This window comes from Neofelis nebulosa, chromosome 8 (genome assembly GCF_028018385.1).
Source record: "Neofelis nebulosa isolate mNeoNeb1 chromosome 8, mNeoNeb1.pri, whole genome shotgun sequence".
NCBI classification, from domain to species: Eukaryota; Metazoa; Chordata; class Mammalia; order Carnivora; family Felidae; genus Neofelis; species Neofelis nebulosa.
The window spans coordinates 47,594,138-47,614,959 of NC_080789.1; the positions used below are offsets into that span (position 1 = coordinate 47,594,138).

General features: G+C 44.2%; 1 long non-coding RNA gene across 1 annotated transcript in view; it reads left to right on the forward strand.

The window, feature by feature from the left end:
- The first annotated feature begins 5,563 nt into the window (after window positions 1–5,563).
- Window positions 5,564–20,822, forward strand: part of LOC131483764 (uncharacterized) — a 29,930-nt gene continuing 14,671 nt past the window's right edge. Inside the window, exons 1-5 of the long non-coding RNA XR_009247893.1 lie at window positions 5,564–7,491; window positions 10,057–10,116; window positions 11,770–12,003; window positions 17,791–17,939; window positions 18,970–19,203. This is a non-coding gene — a long non-coding RNA (uncharacterized LOC131483764). The remainder of the gene's footprint in view (window positions 7,492–10,056; window positions 10,117–11,769; window positions 12,004–17,790; window positions 17,940–18,969; window positions 19,204–20,822) is intronic.

Genomic DNA, 20,822 nt, shown 5'->3' on the forward strand with positions numbered 1-20,822 from the left:
TGTGGCTTCCATAGGCAAATTAACCAGTAGACATTTATTATTTAGCCAGTAAGGTCTTTGGGAGTCAATATGATTGCTTTTTGGTATGGTCGTGCCATTTTCTAGTTGAGACCCATTTCCCGTGACGCCCTATTGTCTCACATTTGACTGCTTTTCAAATATTCTCACGCTTGCACGTGTGAAGCCTGGCCCCTAGAACATTTGTGTGTTTTACTCCTTTTTCCAGTATCACATGTGGGAAGATCTGTCACACTTCCTTTTAGGGCTGCAATTCTATGAATCTGTTACCAAAGAGAGTTCGCAAACACCATTATATATCTGAGGGATGTAATTATTTATTGTGGGGTGTGATATTTTTATATTTCCCTCTTCGCTACTGGACTATGCACTTTATGTAAGGATGCATGCATTATTCATGGTAGTCTAACTCCTGAAACAAGCCTCAACTCTCACAGTGGCTTAAAATAATAAGGGTAGGTTTTTTTCGCACTCATGTCTGGTCCAGTGGGAGTTAGTCAGGGCTGATATACTCCCCACAGTCATTTAAGGTCTCAGGTTCTTCCATCCTGTGATCTCCTCACCCTCTCTGTCCTCCAAATCTTCTACTAGTTTATTAGCATTTGGCTGAAAGACAAGGAAAAATAGAACCTGTTGGGGGATTGTGAGAGAGGTTTTTAGGGGTCAGGCCCGGAAGTGACGTACATCACTTCCACCCACATTCTACTGGCTTACACCATCACCTGACTCTACTTAACTGCAGGGAAGGTTGCCAGGCCTTTTCCTGGTAGTGAAGTCCTTTCTGAAATTCAGATAGGCATGGGATTTAAATATTTAAATACAGGGAATGGTCAGCGAATGGTCTGTTTTTGAGCCTGTCATCTACATTTGAACTTAGCCTACCGTAAAGTTAAATCCCACCCTGCAACTTTACTAGCTGTATAATCAAGGCAACTTACTTATTTAATCTTCTCTTAGCCTGTTTGCATCTAGCTTTGTGCCTAGAAGAGAAAGAAATAAACTTTACTGGGATTGTTTTTTGTGGTTATGGTGAAGACTGTGGTATTTTCTTTATGTGTGTGATGACTGGCACCTCTGGAAGTATTCAAAACATATTTTCCAAATGAAGAAATAAATGAAGTGGGTTCGCTAGGATGGGGTGGGCTCTGGGAGCAAAAGGAAAATTCTGATCTGGGTGGATTTAAAATGAGAGGAGGAGTGTTATTTAGAAAAAAAAAAAGAATTATTCCAGGAGATGACTGGAATTATTGATTTGTGTTTGTCCTCTGATCCAGTGACTAAGTGGGTAATGTCGTATTCAAACTCAACTTTCTCTACCCCCATTTATTTTTCTTCTTTTAGTGAATTGCTTCTTCCCTTATTAGACTCCTTTCTTCTTATATTTGTCCATTCTCCAAAGAACGTGCCAAAGGTTTTCCAAATTCTGATCCTGCTCTTTCCGGGGTGTCATCAGTTGCCTTAAAAACACTCTGCAAGACATTAGTGTCTCAGCAGAGCATAATAAACTTCACCTTGGCTTTAGGACAAAAGCAGTGCCACACAATGACGCATCTTCCATAAAATAAGCTGTCCCCTAAACAGGGAGAATATAAATGCAGCACACATTATCGTAGTAGCAGATATTCATCTCCACCCACAAACTCAAATGTGCCAGAATTATACCATTGGCATTTTCTCATTTCCTTTAAATCAACTTCATTTTTTTTTTTCTCTAAGCTCCCATCCCACCTGTCTGGGGCAGAATTTCATTTTAGACATTAATAGAGCCTGAATCTGTCCAGAATCTGGGTTGGAGCCCAGAACCAGGAGAAGGTCCTCTAATCTCTCGTTTGTCCCGGTTCATCCTGAGTTCCTGTGTTGCCCAAACCAAAGTCCAGATGTTCTTGACTTCCCTGACATGTATGCGTTCAGTGCCTCAGTGGTCCAGCATCCCAGACACTATGTGGCCATCCTGTGTGAGGCTTTTCCTACATGGAGGCATTCAGGAAGTCAAGATTAGAAGTTAATGGTGGATAAGAATACAATCAATGATTATTAGTAAGGTTTGGTGTCACTCTCTTGATTACTGCTAAGGAACTGTCAGTTTTACACAGATTGCTTTGGCAACATCAGTGCAAATGTCAACATAGTGACAATCTAGGGGCAGACCTCAGTGATATTAATCTTGCTAAGGGATACTTCTAAGGAAACAAATTCCATGACACCTAAGAATCTAAGTTCACACCAATGATGAGGAGTCTGAAAATAAGCTATATGATGTTAAAGCAGAGAAACCCAAAGTTGATTAGGACGGGGTAAACTCAAGCCCAACAAACAACAAACCTTAAGAACCTTTAACCCAACATCTAAACCTGGATTCAATTCTCCCACTTGCTTTTCTGCTCTATTTTTTATCCATCTGTCGTAAGAACTATAATCATGTAGTTATATCATATTATTGTCACCTATTCTAATTAGAGTGGTCAATCTAAACACGGAAGTAGCAGGAATAGACTTCTTAAGTTAAGACATGACTTTCTTTGTGCACAAAACAAATATGGCCATTCCACAAAGAATTAAGCTTGAATTTCTTGAGGATGTTGTACTTTAATAGTACAATAGTGTGTAAAAGTCCCACTAAGAAATTAGATTTTACACCCTGGGTCACTGGGAGATAGGAATAATAACAACAATACTTTATGTGTGTAGCAAAGCAACTATATGTCAGCCAGTTAGATTATCATCCCAGCCCAGAATAATAGGGATAGAATAGCTTATTATTAATCCCATTATGCAGAAGGGAACACTGAGAAATTATGTGATTTGCCCATGGTCATATATTATTAAGTGGAAAAAATGGAACCATAACTCAGGCTATTGTCTAAAAAGCCTTTAATCCTTTCTGTTCTCTGTTTACGTACATTTTGATTCTGTTAAATTATATTGTTTTTATTTTCCCATTAGCTCAAGGACAACATCTTAGTAGAACATCTGGATTTAATATTCTTTCCACAAACTCTTCAGAGTCTATTCATTTGAATGAAGGGCTTTTGTCAACAGTTAACCCTTCAGACTGCCTGTCAGACAAATAAAAAAGCAAGACCGACTGTACAGATTTAAAATACATTTTATAGTAGTCAGGGAATTGAATTTACTTTCTAATTCTGTGGAATGAATTATTTATAGTCAAGATAGACTGTTAGATCAACCTTTATCTGTCTTTAAGCACCAGACATTTCCAGAATCCAGAAGAAGGGGTCAGTCACTGAGATGGTTGGTTTATGTCGTAATCCTGACCAGGCATCATTAGAATGGAGAAGATTTAGGAAGTCTGGGATTCCAACATATTTGCAGGACCAGGCAAAGACCTGGAGTCTGAGCATAGTAAGTAGGCCAAGGGAATATCATTCTTCTGATGAGAGGGAGGGCAGAGGGGCAACACAGGAATTCTAAGATAGGTCTACAATACAGGCCCTGCTCACAGGGGATGGGACAGCAAGATGTGTGGCACAATAAGAAAAGGGCTCAAGACAGAGATCTTGGCTTGAAGTTACATTCTATTATACGACATAGCCAGTAGGTGTTTGAACCAAAATTACAATGTAGGCAATCCAGCTCCAGAGTCCCGAGGCACTTAAGGTGTCCTTGGTAAGGACATTTAGAGAAGCACCGATTGAGTCCTACAGGGGAACAGAAGGAGGGAGAGAGGCAGACAGATACCACTCTGACCAAAGGGAATAAGGAAAGCTTCAGAGAATAAGGAAGGCTTCACAGAGAGGTGCATTTGAACAGGCTTCGATATTGGGCAAAATTCTGATAGCCAGAGAATAGAATGTGAGTGATGGAAAAACCCACCTAAGATGGTTTAGGCAGAACAAAAGCGTTCTGACGTACATGTCTGAAAAATCTAGTCATAGTTCTGGCTTTCAGCTCAGCTCGATCAGGGCTCCTGTTGGCATTGTAGGGGAGGAAAAGAAAATTTTTCTCTGTTACTTTCCTACCTCCTATGTTCTCTGGCTGGAGCCCTACAAATTAGACTGACAAAAAGCAGATTAACAAGAAAAAAAAAAAAACCAATTAACATGTGCAGCATGCATGTACATAGGAGAAACTCCGTGACAAGTAACTCAAAGTGGTGGTTAGAACTTGGGGCTTATATAGCATCTTAACAAAGAAGAATAAATTTGTACAGAAGTGATAAGAGAAAGGAAAGGGTTTTAGGCTTCAAGGGCAGCCAACGGTGGGAAGGTAAATCTATGGGGAAAATTAACAGAGGAAGATTTGTTCGTGCTGGTTCATCTTGGTGCCAACTTCCCATCTACCTCATTGCCATAAAACTTCCCCAGGAGAGGACAGTCCTCATTTCTCAGAAGTTTCTGCTTTTAGTCAGATGATGGGCATTCCAAGAATGCTTCTTTCTGCATCTGTTGATTCTCATTTTCCTCCAACTCAAAATGATCCCTTTACCAAAGTGACATATTTCGGGATGGAGTGTTTGGATTTCCTGCAGCACCTTCAGGACCTGGTTTCTCTAAGCTCTGTCTCCAGGACTGTATTTGTAACTACTGGCCCGGACTTTCTTCTGTGTGAAGGAGCTTACGTTTGATCCTGAGGAGAGACGTTTTTGTGTGGAGATAATACATCAGTTGCCTGTATGTTGGCATGTCTGTATTTAGGCGTCCGGATTTCCCCTCATACTTGCTTTAGCATCATGCTACTTTAGCCTATATGACTGTGTGGGTACATGGGGACTGAATCTGTATGACCCGGAATCAGTCTACAAATGGCTCACCGATGGAGAATGACTTCAGAATTCCTATCCCCCAAGAGGAAGCATATTTACAGCCATCCAGTGGGAAACCAAAGGACATGTCGCCGAATTCTGGAGGTCTTCGAGTGGGAAGGCAGACCAAGTAATCAACACTTGGGATAAATCTGCAGTTAAAGCAAAAGAGCCAATTGTTTGGGATTTGAGTTTCAGGGGTTGAAGTTAGGCCTTGTGAATTTAGATTTGTTGAGTTAAAACCAAACAAAATAAAACAAAACAACCTGTTTTGTATGGCCAGATTCTACAACTAGTTTCTCTGTGCTCATTTTGCACACAATGATTACCTAATAAAAGCCGATTAGTCCACCCTAAAGAGCCTTGATGGCCCTAATTGTTTTTTCTCCAGCAGCAGAGCAGCTTCTGTCTCATTTACAGAGAGGAGCACCAATCTACCAAAATGTTCTCATTCCACAAAAAAGGAGCCGCTTAAATGCCCAAGGACTCTACCAAGTGCCAATGCAAACCAAGGAGGAAGAAATGACTGGTCACTATGGAACCACAGTGACGAGTGACTTGGAGGCTTCCTTCAGAATTTCAGCACTTGCTTCCCTTCTTCCTATAATAGAAGTCTGTCATCTGACACTCTGTGATGAATTCCTTTCAACAATAACCAGAGTCCAGTGCCCAGCTCCTGAGCAGTTTTCTCCCTCATCTAATGGTTAGAATTGCAATTTATTTGTCATCCTGACTGTTTCAGGATCTCTGCCACTGCTGTGTCCACAGAGTTCCAGGGAGGGGGCTGATTCGAGACTCATGAAACCTGGATTTCCAGAACTGATTCCCAGTTCGACCACTTACCGTCTCTGTAAACGTGGCAAGTGCTGTACTTCTCCAAACCTCAGTTTACCCAAATATAAAATGGACATCACAAGAGTACCCAATTTATAGAGTATCGTGTGAGAGTTATTAAATAATACGATGTGGATAATAATATGCCACCCAAAATACGGCATTTTGGCAGAAGGGTTATTTTGAACTAAAGGAATTGAGAAACCATAGACGCGGAACACAGCTTTCTACCTTCACCCTGCCTTGCCTCAAAGCACAGCGTGAATTTCCCTTTGCGCTGGCCTCCCCCCTGCTCCTCGCTCTAATACCAGGAAGGGCAGAATGACAATCACCGGAGACAACTCAAGACTCTTATCAGCCTAGAGATGGCACTGAGAGGAATCTGCATTTCAAACCTGCCTCAAATGAACAACCCTTATCTTCCCTTAGTTTCCCACATATATTTAACTTCCCACAAGCTCAGAAGCTCAGATTCTTTTTCTTTTGTCACATCCCGTCTCCGCATTTATCACTCTTCGTTAAAATAGTACGTAAGCCTTCCGGCCTCTTTGGACTTTTCACTTCATTCCTGTCAGACTTGCCATAGTCATATGAAATAAACCTTTTTCTCCTGCCAATCTGCCTCTTATCGCTCTATTTTTCAGGGCCTCTGCCCCTCAACTTAAGAGGGTAAATGAAAAACTGTTTTATTTTCTGGCCCCAACAAATATCACAGATTCAAAAGCCTTGCTTATATCCTAGCACATCACATGCCCAACTAATGCTGGTGGTTTCTTCAGGCTCAAGAAATGCAAAACAGGGGCGCCTGGGTGGCTCAGTCGGTTAAGTGTCCGACTTCGGCTCAGGTCATGATCTCACGGTCCGTGAGTTTGAGCCCCGCGTCGGGCTCTGTGCTGACAGCTCAGAGCCTGGAGCCTGTTTCCGATTCTGTGTCTCCCTCTCTCTCTGACCCTTTCCTGTTCATGCTCTGTCTCTCTCTGTCTCAAAAATAAATAAACGTTAAAAAAAAATTAAAAAAAAAAAAAAAAAGAAATGCAAAACATTGGACGTTACAAACATTCTCGATTCATTTCTGGCAAACTCCGCTTCTTCCTAAAGGTGGTTCCCAGTGAGCCTCAACAGCCTCTGAAGCCACTTATTATTATCTTTTTCACAACGTTATTCGTATTTAACACTTACTGGGAGCTCAGTGTGTGCCAAGCCACCAATGCGAGCTAATCACTATTACTATCCCTGTTTTCCAGATGCGGAATCCAGGGCTCCAGGATGCAAAATAATGGTTATGTGGCTTGAGTGGCTGATTATTGTGTGACGCTACCTCCCTCAGGATGAGGTTGAGGATGGAGAGTAGAAGAAAGGAGGTGCAAGATAAGGATCCTTAGAAATGATCTCTTGCTAAACAGTGCCTTGCATGTGGCCGCTACTTAGATACTTGCTGAATGAATGGATGATTGACCAGATATAAAATTGAGTGAGCAGCCAAACAGGCCAGTCCTCCTGACCACAGCTCTTCAGCCGTTTCGATATTAGCAGAAAGGGCCAACTCCACCCCCCCCCCCCAGAACTTTATAAATATTGATTTCCCATCCATTTACCTTTAAGGCATCTTCTCTTGGGTAATCACATCACATTGCTCTGTGTGTCACATTGTGTTTTACATTTTTCTCTTCTCTTCCTCCTCCCCCTGTATAATCTAGAGGACAGACCAGCTGGCTACGTAGATTAAAATCTTTTTCTGCCCCTCTCTTAGCGCAGCTCTGTGGCTTGGTTTTATTAGCAAGACCGAATGGAGTGTTTTTGAAACAGCAGTGAAATCTCTTGGAACAAAATGAGATCGCTCCTGCAACCATTCTGCCCCAAAGCATATTTATAAGCAAGTAAGTTCCATGTTGTTCCTTTCACCTTCTCTTTCCCATCAGCCAGGCACTGAGCTCTGGAAGATTAGATTATTTTAAAACTATTTGAATAACATTAGCTATCACTGTGTGCTAATTTCTCTGGGCCAAACGGTTCAGGTTCAGTCAGATTAAGGGCTTCCATTAGCAGTTAAGTCTTCTCTGTCCTTGACCCTGTAATTAAGACAGATGAGACTGTGACCCCTGACTGCATTTCTACATAGTTCAGAATTCAGTCCAATTGCCTGAGGAACCTCTATAAATATTCATAGAAAACCCCAAAGTTTCTTCCAGGTCTTTAGAGAGCAATTTCAAACAAGAATGGCTTTGCTTATGGTCCACAGGCCTGAGTCAGATTCCCCCTTCGGCCACAACGTGGCAAATTACATTCTAGTAGGAAGTATTCCAGGTTCAGTGAGCTGAGATAGATCATCCAACAAGGTAATACATTCACTCCTGAATGTCCTCAGAGTGGGGAAAGGATGGCCACGTAGGCAGTATCATCCTTAGAACTGGGCAACTAGGTACCCCCCCCCCCATGCACCCCAGGTCCTTCCTTTTGCAAAACCCTTTCCACATAGTGAGGAGACCCTAAAGTCAAGGAGACAGGTCCTCTCTGAAGTCAACCTCCCACATGTAGACCATCCTCATCAAATGGCCTGTAGCAAGCAGCAGATCTTGCTTGGGCTTCTGTCTTGGGTCTGTGCTCGCAAAGGTAGCCATTACTCTACGCACACCCCTGGGCCCTTGAGATGACCAAAGAGTGGCGATTGGTCAGGCAGGGACTGGGGCAGACCTTGGACTTGGTGACTGGGGTGTCCTCATGGATGCTCACATGGCCCCTAATGTGAACAATAAAGCCATCGATGGGAAGAAAAGGGGAATAAGACATAAGCTTGAGTCCTCCATTTATACTTCTGTCCTGGGCTCTGCAAATGGCAGGAGTAGGCCTGTAGGCAGAAAGGGAGTGAATGGATCCCCTCAAATGTATGTGCGGGTTAATTTGATTTTGTTAGAGCACCATAACGTAGCAGGTCTTTGGTTGTCAGCCTCATGTAAACCCACCTCTCAAGCAAGTGGCATATAAACCAAAGGCCAGGGACGCTTGGGTGGCTCACTTGGTTAAACGTCTGACTTCGGCTCAGGTTTGTGAGTTTGAGCCCCACATTGGGCTCTGTGCTGACAGCTCAGAGCCTGGAGCCAGCTTTGGATTCTGTGTGTCCCTCTCTCTGTTACTCCCCTACACATGCACGTGTGCTCTCTCTCAAAAATAAATAAACGTTAAAAAAACAAAACAAAAAAACCCAAAGGCCAGTTCATTCACAATGAGAACCAAAGCGTCCAGGCAGACTGGGATGTTTATGTCAGTTGATCAAATATTTGCTCCCTATAGGAAACTCTATATGGAAAACCAGATTATAGTCAGCCATGTTCTTGGCAAATGTGGAGTCAGAGGAAGGGGAGTTAAGAGCAAGGCCTGTGCTTCAGATTGAAGCTTTGCTTTCCCTGCTTGGAATTCATGGCTTTTAAAATGAAAGTTTCAGAGGATCCTGGGTGGCTCAGTGGGTTAAGCGTCGACTCTTGATTTTAGCTCAGGTCATGATCTTACAGTTCATGGGATCAGCCCTGCATCTAAGCCCTTCTGTACGGACAGTGAAGAGCCTGCATGGGATTCTCTCTCCCTCTCTCCCTCTGCCCTTCCTCCTCCTCTTCCTCTTCCTCCTCCTCCTCTCTTTCTCTCTCTCTCTTCTCCCTCTCTCAAAAATAAATAAATAAATGAAAAAAATAAAATAAAATGAAAGTTTCAGAAAGAAAGTCTCAATTCATGTTGTATTGGACTAAATACCAGTGACAAGCCTGGAAGAAAGTTTAGGAGTCTCCACTGGTCATGAGAAGACTGACCACTTTATAAATCTTTTCAGTTAGTCCCATCCCTAGCAGGGACATTAACAGGGAAACTGAAACAGAGAAATTCTCAGTTTTTATTAAAATTACTAACCAGCATTTCGCTTTCATGCCCTTGGCTTACCATCTGCAGTAACTTGCATTGGTTATTATAAATATGTTTTTCTATATCTTGGGTTTCAAAGCGAGAGTGCAACAGGAATGCTTTTCGAGCTTTCCATCATCCCTTCCCTGCCAGTTCGTCCATTCATTATTACCTTTCCTATTTTTCTCCATCATGAATACACTTTAATCCCCATCACCCGTTTCATCCATCTCCCCACCCACCTCTCCTCTGATAACCATCAGTTTGTTCTCTATAATTCAGAGTCTGTTTCTTAGTCTCTTTCTCTTTTCCTGGGGAAAATAGGCTTTAAAAGAATCAGGGAGGATTAAATGGAAATCCAGTGAAGATCAGTGTGTGTGTGTGTGTGTGTGTCTGTGTGAGTCTGTGCGTGCTTGTTACTCCTGGGGATGTGTGTAATTGCGTGCGTGCCTGTGTGTGGTTGCACAGGCTTCGATCCCTTTATGCTTGGTACTCCGGTGGGATCTGTTCAGAGGCTGGAATGCAACCGCAGGCAGATGCTTGTCTTTTCTCAACAGTGGCAAGGAAAGGAGAAGGAGGAAGACACAGCCATAAGGGGCTTGCTGGCAAAACACGGGGTGAGTGATTTCCAGGTTTCATGAGCCAATCAATACATTTCTGAATGAAATAGACTTTTAGGCTGTCCAGATGTACATGTCATCTGTATGAAGAGAATGGAAAACCCTCCCAGTGATTCTAAAGCTATCTGTCCCCTGACTTGGTATCGACATCCATGTTGTAGTAAGATTTTATAGCAGGCAGCATCTAAAGATCTCAGAAAATCCTTTCTAGATGATGCCATCCTCATGGTTGCCTCTCGCCTTTACTTATGCTGTTCTCTCTCCTTGCCATCTCTAAGTCTGACTTACGAAGCTTAGGTCATGGTGGGGTCTCTGTGTTCTGCTGTGCAACGAGGTTAGGCAGGAGCCGGAGGGAATCAATCCGGATAAATACGCTGCCCGAAGATGTGCTGTTAGTGGAGACATCTGTCGACCACAAGTCTGGCAAATTCTGGTCACTGGCCTGATGAAGTAAGGGAAATGTGTACCTGGGGGAAAATGTCCCCACTCCCGTAGGAAACAACAATAAAACTTAGAGAAAGTGCAATCGTTCTTCTAAGCTCGGCAATGATGACGTTGCATTCAGAATAATGAAAACAGAACATAAACTTACAGAATTTTGGTATGAACATATTGCAGGATGAAATGGAAGGCAGTTGAGCTAAATCTTCATCTACTGTAATGTCTAAAATTGATGGACAACAGCAGCATAAGCATATTCTTTAGAAGCACGGGCCTCGTTCAAGAACAAAGAGCTTAAAAGAGTAGAAAATAGTTGCCACTGGACAGTGAAATGGGTGCGTAGGAGAGAACCATGGCCTCAGCGATGAGCTTACTGGTCCCATTCAACTTCTGAAGTCACTTCCACATGTTGCTCTGAGAAAACCACATTTAGAAACATTGAGTTTTGAGGGCGCCTAGGTGGCTCAGTCACTTAAGCATCTGACTTCGGCTCAGGTCATGGTCTCATGGTTCGTGAGTTCGAGCCCTGCATTGGGCCCTGTGTTATCAGCCTAGGATTCCCTCTCTCCCTCCCTCTCTCTCTCTGCCCTTCTCCCACTGGCTCACACACTCTCCTCTCTCTCAAATATAAACTTAAAAAAATTTGAATTTTGTCCAATTCCATAACTCAGTGCATTGGGAGGTCAGTATCACTAATTCCTCCTTCCCTGTATAAAGACAAAAGATCACAGTTTTTCCCATCTTGCACATTCCTCAATTTGGAGCCCTTTATCCTGTGCAATCCAAAAACACTGTAACTGGGGCAGTGAACTCCCCTGGGCTAGATTGTCTATGAAGGTCTATTTTCAACATGTCTGGGTTTTCTGCATGCACAGGCTTCACATACAGGAGCTATTGTTGAAGGAAGAATTATTTGATAACATTGAAATAATTTGCAGTGAGACAAATATTTGAAATAAGAGGCTTAATTTTTAAGGGAATGTGCCCCCTAGATTGCTGCCAACGAGCATAAATTTGCATTCGGCACGAAGAGGAAAACAAAGTAGTGAAATGTTAAGCAACCCTTGGTTTGTAAAGATGGGGACTAGTCCCTTGGGACTTTATACAATTCCTCTCTTGAGGTCATTTGCACTTCTTCATTGTTTATTTGCACATACCTGGCTTCACTCAAGTAATAAAAGATTTTTATTTCTTCTGCTTATCCCTTAGTTACACGCCAGGTGCCTTGCCTGAAACTTGAAGACTGGGGTGAGATTGCTCCAAACAAAAGTAGCGAAGTTCAGAGCCAGAGAATTCTCTGGACACAAAGGCTTTGCAATAGAGAACTGTATAATGCGGCCGGCGGGTCAGCTGCAAACCGATGCCCCTGCCCCGCAGCCCAGGGTAACTAGATTCCTTACCGTCCTTGGGGACAGAGATGCCCACAGCACTAACTTCAGCCAGGTAAGCGATGCTGATTCTAAACCCAACAGTCTCTGGGTGGGGTTGGAAACGTGTGCGTGAGAAGAGCAACCCCACGCATGAGGCTGTGCGAGCACTCTTGACCTACACGCCAGGTATCCCGTCAGCCGGTTCTGCGGCCCCCGCAGCTCAGCTCCGGGCTTCATGCCTTTCCATCCACACTGCAGGGCCCTCCATGCCAAGAAGACAAATGGAGGAAGAAACTGACCCCAAGTTACTCATTTGGTGATGCTTGCCACCCAAGGAACCGTGTGGAATATCAAAACGCCATTAAAAAGCCAGAGTGGCAGTGAGTGTGGTGATCATTTGCTCACACTCTCCATAATAGAACAGAAATCGGCGGGTCTGTGTTTGGTTAGCAGCTCTCTGACTTCCCATTTTATAACAGAAGTCTAGCCATCAACTAGTAAATATCTGCTGCATAGCAAAAGCCTCATGATTGCTTCCTAATGAATGTTGAAATAGCTTGAGCTTTTCGGGCCTCTGTGGCTCTATCTTAAAATTAAGGAGGTTGGTACGACTGGTAATAATGATGCTAATTAATATTTATTGAGTACTTACTATGTGCTGGGCATAGTTGTGAATTAAATATTTTAATTGTCACAAAAACCATATTATCTTCTTTTAAGCTACAAGGAAATCAAAGCGCAGAGAAGTTAAATGACTGAGCCAAAGTTACTCATTTGGTAAGAGGTAGAACCAGGATTCAAAACTCCCAGGACACCTGAGTGGTTCAGTCAGTTACGTGTCTGACTCTTGATTTCAGCTCAGGCCATGATCTCACACTTCATGAGTTTGAGCTCCGCATCGGGCTCTGAGCTGACAGTGAGGAGCCTGCTTGGGATTCTCTCTCTCCCCCTCTCTCTCTCTGGCCCTCCCCTACTCACTCGCTCTCTCTCTCTCTCTCTCTCTCTCTTTCCCCCAAAATAAATAAATAAACTTTTAAACCAACTCCCAAGCCCCTCTGTTTACCCATTATGCTTTTGTCAACTTTTGGCATATACTATTATTCTTATTCTGTTGTTATTATCAATAGGAAGATGTCTAATCTCTCATTGCAATTCTCCATATACTGCCTGTTTTACTTACATAGATCAGTCCTCTATGTACCCATCGATACTTGAGCCTCCAAACATCACTGAAAAGCCTATATTTATGATTCAGATATGAGAAACCAGGAATTTTAGACCTACCCGTGGATAAAGTATGAAGTAGGAAGGGATAGCATGCAGGATGACAGAGTCACCAACCAAAACATGCTAACAAGCAAGGAGCAGCTTTTTTTTTTTTCAATTTCTTTAGAGAGAGAGAGAGGGAGAAACCATGAGTCAGGGAGGGGCAGAGAGAGAGAGACTCCCAAGCAGGCTCCGCACTTTGGGGGCAGAGCCCCTCAAACCCACAAACGGTGAGATCGTGACCTGAACCGAAGTCAGACACGTAACTGACTGAACCACCCAGGCGCCCCAGGAGCAGATTTAACAATTCAAGGACTAGGAACACACGGCGGTGTGCTGCAGAACCAGCTCTCTGAAATCAAAAGCCTTGATGCATAGTGACCCGGGTGACATCATGGGTGGAGGGTCACAGTCATGTGGGAGGAAGCACTGGCCTTTTGGATTTAGATGACTGCATATAGGCCCTACTGATTGCATACCCTAAGCAATCCTGTTTTCCTCACTGAAGCTGCTTCCACTTCTGTAAAATGGGGATGTATCCAGTACCTTACAGGCCTGTCCTAAGGATTGAATGGGATGACATAGGAAAACCCTTGGCAAATAAAGATTTGCAGCATCAACAGCAGCATGAGACCAGCAGCATCAACATCGTGCAGGACTTAATAGACAGGCAAGTTCTCAGGCCCCACCCCAGATCTACTGAATCAGAACAAGAATTTCAAGAAGATCCCTTCATCATATGCACATTAAAGTTTGAGAAGTCCTGCTCTGGGGCACTAAACAAATGCAGCCAGTTATTGGAGCTCTGTTTTCCTTTCATATACTGCCAGTGAAATACAACATGGCCAACTTTAAAAGACGGGGCCTTCTTAAAGGTTCCCATATGCTCTTCCCGGATCCCACTGAATTCAGCAGGTGTGACTGAGCAGGTTACTCCTGGTGAGCATTTCCCTTTGCTCAGGATAGGCCCACTTGAGAGAGAGAGAGAGAGAGACACTGCCTTATATAATCCTGGGCGATTTTTGAGGTGAGGGAGCCAATAAAATGCAAGTCCACGTATACAAAATCGTCTCGGTCCTGGGAAAGTTGGTTAAATACGAGACTGAATGTAAGTTGCAGCCGAAGTGGAGTTGAAGTGGGTTTTAATCTTTCCTGTTCAGGGTCCTTGGGAGCAACAGCTAAGGGAAGCAACTCAGAGTGGGAGGGTGCTTTTGAAACCATTTGCGTTTCGTTAGACCCCTGTTGTGTATGAGAGACACATAAAAGGTGCTTCATCAACACCTGGTAGACTGGGTTGAATACTCTTATCAGCTTCCTGTGAAAAGATCCTAAATACAATTGTGAGCCTGTGCCGACATGGGGGTGTTAGACAGTTAGAATATAAGGACCCCTTGATGTTTGGCCAGTAATGGGGTTTAGGATACACTACCCTCAAATATGGCATCTTGAATATTTTTTTTCCTTTTTTTTTACTGAGGTATAGTTAACATATGACAGTATATTAGTATCAGGCACACAACATAATGACCCAATATTTGTATATATTGAGATATGATCCCCACAATAAACCTAGTTAACATCTGTCACCACATACAGTTACAGGATTTTTTTTCTTGTGATGAGAACTTTTAAGATCTACTCTCTTAACAACTTCCAAATATACAACACAGTATTATTGACTACAGTCACCGTGCATCCCCGTGACTTACTTATTTCATAACTGGAAGTTTGTGCCTTTTGACTCCCTTCACCCATTTTGCCCACCCTCAACCTCCAGCCTCTGGCAACCACTATTTCTATGCAGTAGAGGAAACAGCCACCTCTCATGGTCTTGAAAGAGAGGCCTCAAGTAGGAGATAAGCCTTGTCGTTCGACCCTGACCTATCTTCCTAGCTATTAGCTGTCTCTCAAACTTCTGTGATTGTCCAAGCAGCCTATTTTATTTTTAATAGCTCCCAGTAGTTGAGGATGTGCCAGGACCCATCAGTGTCCCAAGGGGAGAATCTCAGTCAGCACCTAGATTCAGGCTGATTGGAAGTTGGACCCCCAGGCTTCTGAAGAAGGCAAATATATACATTCCACAAACATAAGCCTAGCTGGCCCCCAGAGCCAGGTGATCTGGTGGTATCCAGTGTCCCCTTGCCAGCAGTCACAAAAACCGAGACTCCAGACAAGCATACAAGCTCATTTCTGAGCTATCAGTGGGCTGTAGAGGGAGAGTGCAAAAATGGCGTCCCTCTGGCTACATTCCCTGAGAGCACTTCTGTAGTCTCTAAATGTGTGCCAAACCTGAAGCCTCCCCCTAAAACTGAAGCTCCAGGACTAGCAAGTAGGTCTCTTTCACAGAAAGGCTGGGGTTGTGTTTCAATCTGCTGTCTGAATAGTGCCCTGGGGGTGGTGGCCTGCCAAGAACGGTCTCTCCCATTGTTACAGGCGTGTCGGACCCAGGAACACATCCCCCCTGGCCACCAGAGCCAGGCCATCAAGGGGCATCTCTTAGGCAGCAGCCACAAAAACCAGGGCACCAGGGAAGGGTATAAACTCTTTTCTGTAAGATAGAGGGGAGTCAGGGCAAGGCAGAGGGAGAATGCAAAGATTCTGTTCACCAAGAGCCCCTCTGAGACCTTTACGTGTGCCAAACCAGAAGCCTGCCCCTCAGTCCAAAGTTCCTGGAAAAGCAAATATGCCTCATTCTCAGAAGGACTGGGGTGTGTTTCAGTCTGCTGTCTGCGGAGTGCCCTAGGAGTAGTGGCCTGCCAAGAACTGTCTCCCCCATTGTTACAGTCTTATGGGACCACACCCATAAGGATCACACACACCCCCAACCCCTGCACGGCTTCCAGATCTAGGCAGTCACGGGGCATCTCCTAGGTGGCAGTGACGAAACCCAGGTCACCAGATGTAAAAACCAAGGCACCAGACGCTCCCCTTTTTCCCTCTGTGAGATACTGGCCCTTGAGAGTGACAGGCAGAGAGCATAAAGATGGCAACTACTGGCTGGAGTGAGACAGAGAGGAAGTGCAAAGATAGGACTCACGGAAAATAAGTTTGAAAAAAGAAAAAGAAAAAAAGAGGAGGAGGAAGGAGGGAAGTTTAAGAGAGAGATAGTGATTGCCAGCTTCAGCAAGGAAGAGGGAGCGCATGGAAGATGGCCCCTGCCAGCTGGAGTATAGAGCCCACACCCAAGGGAAAGGAAAAAAAAAAAAAAAAAGATGGTGCCTGTTGGCTTTAGCAAGGCCAAGGGAAAACACCAAGATGACATCCAACAACTTCTTTCCCTGGAGGGTATTCTTGCAGGCTCCTACCACCTTAGACCAACACTTTAAAATTAAGAAATGAGTTTCGCATAATGTTTGGGCACTTTTCAGAGGGCTGCTTCTGCACTGGCCCAGGATCGGGTGAGTCAACACACGATCCCTTTAAGAGACTCGGTTTGCCATAGCCCTGCAGGTCTGGTGGATAGGCGCCCTGTTGGTCTTCAATGCCAGATATTTTGGGGGCTTGTCTCTCAGATGCTGATTTTAAAAGTTGGGGTGCCAAATGTAGGGTATGAACCCTTTGATCCTTAGGGAGAAGCCCGAGGTTTTGAGTTCCCAACCAATTGGGGGTTGCCATCTTGAACCGGAACCCCCTATTGAATACTTTAAGCTGAAGGAGTTGGAGAAACAGCAAAATGGGCCCCTTCCTATAGTTCTTCTCTTCAGAAACAGATTATAAAATCCCCAATTAAGAGATCTTCTCCCTGTATCCGGAGGAAAGGAGTGTTCTTATCTCTGAAGACAAAGCGACACCACCAACAAAAATCTGAACGGACCTCACTAAATTTCCCCCAGTTTACTACACTTACCTCATACTTTTTGGCCTATCGTGTTTCTACACGACTGTCCACTTTTCAGCAAATATAGCATAAAAATACTCAGGCTTATCTGTTTCTTTAGGTCTTTATTTCCTTACGAAGGCTCCTGTGTCATGTAAAATTTGCACTAAACAAATTTGCGTGCTTCTCCCCTGATAATCTGTCTTTGTCAGTTTAATTCTGAGACCCAGCCAGGAATCTTAAGTGGGTTGAGGAAAACATTTCACTACCTTATTCTGGCATAGACACACACACACACACACACGCACACACACATATTATTCCTTCTTTTCACCACTGTTATCATCTTCTCCATCTTCCAGTCCCCTGGTCAAAAAATAACCATGTGAACACATAATTTTAATAACCTGTCAAAGTGTCATAATGGAAATGGAATGGTGCCATTTGTAAATCACTATTTACCAAAAAAAAAAAAAAAAAAATTTCTTTGCATTTCAAAAGAGATTTAAATAGATGTCCTAAATTTGGTTTGTTTAAAAAAAGTCTGTTCCAGAAAGTCTCTAAGACTTGAATAAAAAAATTAAAACACATTAAAGAAGTATTAGTGCACAGACTTCAATAACTGTGCATTTTTCTAACACTTCAAAGGTCAGAGAACTTTGGGTCAAGGGAGAGAAAATGTCTCACCCGGAGAATATTCCAGTTGGGTTTGTGTGCTTCTCAGGAGCAGTGCTATTCTCCATGTTTTGTTGGTTTGGTTTTGCTCTTGCCACAAAGGAAACAGAAACCAGCAAGCTGCAAAGGTCGGGAGCACCGTCTCCTTGAGAGATTAGCCAAGCACCAGTTGGTTTGCATAAGGCATGGAGAGTTGCCTGGGAGGACTTTGTCCTCAAGATCCTTCTGCATCCAAGAGCACAGGAGCTAAGGTAAAGCGGTGTGTGATACATTTACATTTCTAAAATGTTTGATATGAGTTGGTTTCACTCTGCCTCAGGGGTAAAATTATATAAAGCACTATTTGATAACAGTGGAAAGTCTGTCAGAAGATGTCCCTACATTTGCATGTATTTGTTTACATTTTGGTCTAAAATCTATATTCACTTAGGTTTCAAGCATGTCTGGCTATGGGGTGAGTCCCCAGGGTCTTTTAAATGACAGACCAAAGGTCATGATCTCACAGGGTTTGTGAGTTCAAGCCCTGGGTCGGGCTCTGTGCTGGCAGCGTGAAGCCTGGTTGGGATTCTGTCTCCTTCTCTAGCTGCCCCTCTCCCCTTGCTTTCTGTATCTTTGTCAAAATAAATAAAAAATAAACTTAAAAAAAATGACAGACCAAGGGAAGCAAGGATAGAGGTCCACAAGTTTTAGGTTCTAGGACAAAATGCAGCCTCCTGGGAGGTGTTTCTAATATAATAAAGTCCTTAGGGCACCTGGGTGGCTCAGTCGGTTGAGCGTTTGACTTCGGCTCAAGTCATGATCTCATGGCTTGTGAGTTCGAGCCCCACATCGGGCTCTGGGCTGACAGCCCAGAGCCTGGAGCCTGCTTCAGATTCTGTGTCTCCTTCTCTCTCTGCCCCTCCCCTGTTCTCACTCTATCTCTCTCTGCCCCTCCCACACTCATGCACGTGCTCTCTCTCTCTCTCAGAAGTAAATAAACATTAAAAACATTAGAGGGGCGCCTGGGTGGCTCAGTCGGTTAAGCGGCCGACTTCGGCTCAGGTCATGATCTTACGGTCCGTGAGTTCGAGACCCGCTTGTGAGTTCGAGACCCTCTGAGCTGTCAGCACAGAGCCTGGAGCCTACTTCAGATTCTGTGTCTCCCTCTCTCTGCCCCTCCCCCATTCATGCTTTGTCTCTCTCTGTCTCAAAAATAAAGAAACATTAAAAAAAATTAAAAAAAAAACATTAGAAATAAAAATAAATAAATAAACACTTAATGTAATAAAATCCAACTTTCAGATCATCCCCTGATCCAACTGGCATGAGTTCAATCAAGGCCGACTCGTCGGAAGAGGAGGCTGCCAAAACAGAGCTGCCTTAGCCCAGGGTCCACGGAGGACAAGCACTGGCATCAGCGGACCCAGCACCTCTGGTGGCCGTGTTGGCAGACAAAGCCCTCAACCGCTCTGCCAAGGCACCGACACTGATGGACAGTAACAGCAGTACCTTCAGCAGCTCCTTGTGGCATCTTTGGTCAGTATCAGTGGGTGAGTCGCTAAATCGGGCAGTGGCAGTGACCAGAGATAACACCTCAAAGAGCCACAAAAGAGAAAAAGAGAATGGTAGCTGTCACATCACAACTAAGGACCACTGCTGTATATGAATGACATACCCTCAGGGACACTGAGAACAGGAGAAGGGGGGTGGTGAGGTGGGAGAGGGGAAGTCCTGCACAGCAGGTCACAGCAGGGACAAAGAAACACAATTTTGTGATTGTATTAGTGAACGCTTCCTTCCCTCCTCCTCCCCCACCGCCTGCCCCAAGACTGGTGGGATATAGAAAACAAAGGATAGAACAGAAAAGTCTAAGTTTGTGGAAGCATAAGCTATAAATCTGAGATTCAGCCACCTGTGCTTACAGAAGGCCCAGTGGGCCACTTTATTTTTTAAGTGTATTCATTTTTTGAGAGAGAGAGCATGCACAGGGGAGGGGCAGAGAGAGAGAGGGAGAGAGAGAATCTCAAGCAGGCTCCAAGCTCAGTGCAGAGTCCCACACAGGGCTCGATCCCACAAACTGTAAGATCATGACCTGAGTCAAAATCAAGAGTCAGATGCTTAACTGACTGAGCCACCCAGGGGCCCCCCAGATGGGGCACTTTATAACAAGATACCACTATTGGGTTAGCAGCATTTGCTACTCAAACTTATAAATTAAGAATCAAATTCACAGCCACCTCAGCTGCTGCCAAAACCCCTGCAGCTGCCACTGACCCCACAGGTGTCCCAGGCACAGGGACCACCTTTATCCAACTGCCGTTCCGTGAACATTTGCTAACAGAATCCTCACCCTCGCTCGCTGCTTCGTTAATGGACAATAGCATATCGCTCAAGACCCACGGTTCAGATTTTCTTCCTTGATCTTCTCTTTCTGGATCACCACCAACTGTTTCTTTAAAACATTGAGTTAGTACTATTAAATCCTTGAACATGAAAACTAGATGCAATTGTGAGGCTCGAGAAAGGGAGACTATGTAATTCCACAGTAGATAGAACTACGCTGAGGAAACAATTTGGATCATAAATGAAAAGTTCTTGCGTTGAAGATTCCACATCTGTCACCTACCAGTTGCATGGTCTCTGACTTACCCTAAGTCTCATGTGAAATGGAAATAATAATCATTTCTGTGTCTCAGAAATATAGGGACCATAGGGGACAAAGGGGCTATACCCACGATGCTTATGATTCCCTTCCCTTCCACATTCCGTACGTGTGGAATCTATCCACCACCACACCCCGCCTGAGAGGCAGTGCTGCTAACTGCATGACCCTCTCACCTGGCCACAGCTCACTAAAGCCCAGGGGGACAGCTGAGCCAGGCTCGGCCAGTCAGAAATGTGCCTTCCTCATACCTCAGCTCCACTTCCCTTTGGTGAGCTTCGTACTCAGGCAGGCAGTCCGCCATGACGGTAAGATGGCCCCCAGCAGCTCCAGGCTTACTCCTACCTGCTTAATAAGTCCCACAGAAAACTCCCTCTTTGCTTACAGTTCCGGTCAAACTCCCAGGGATGGTTCTGATCAGCCTGAACTGGGTCATGCAGTCACCCCTAAACCAACCACTGTTGCCAAGGAAATGCCATCTTTTCTTCACTCA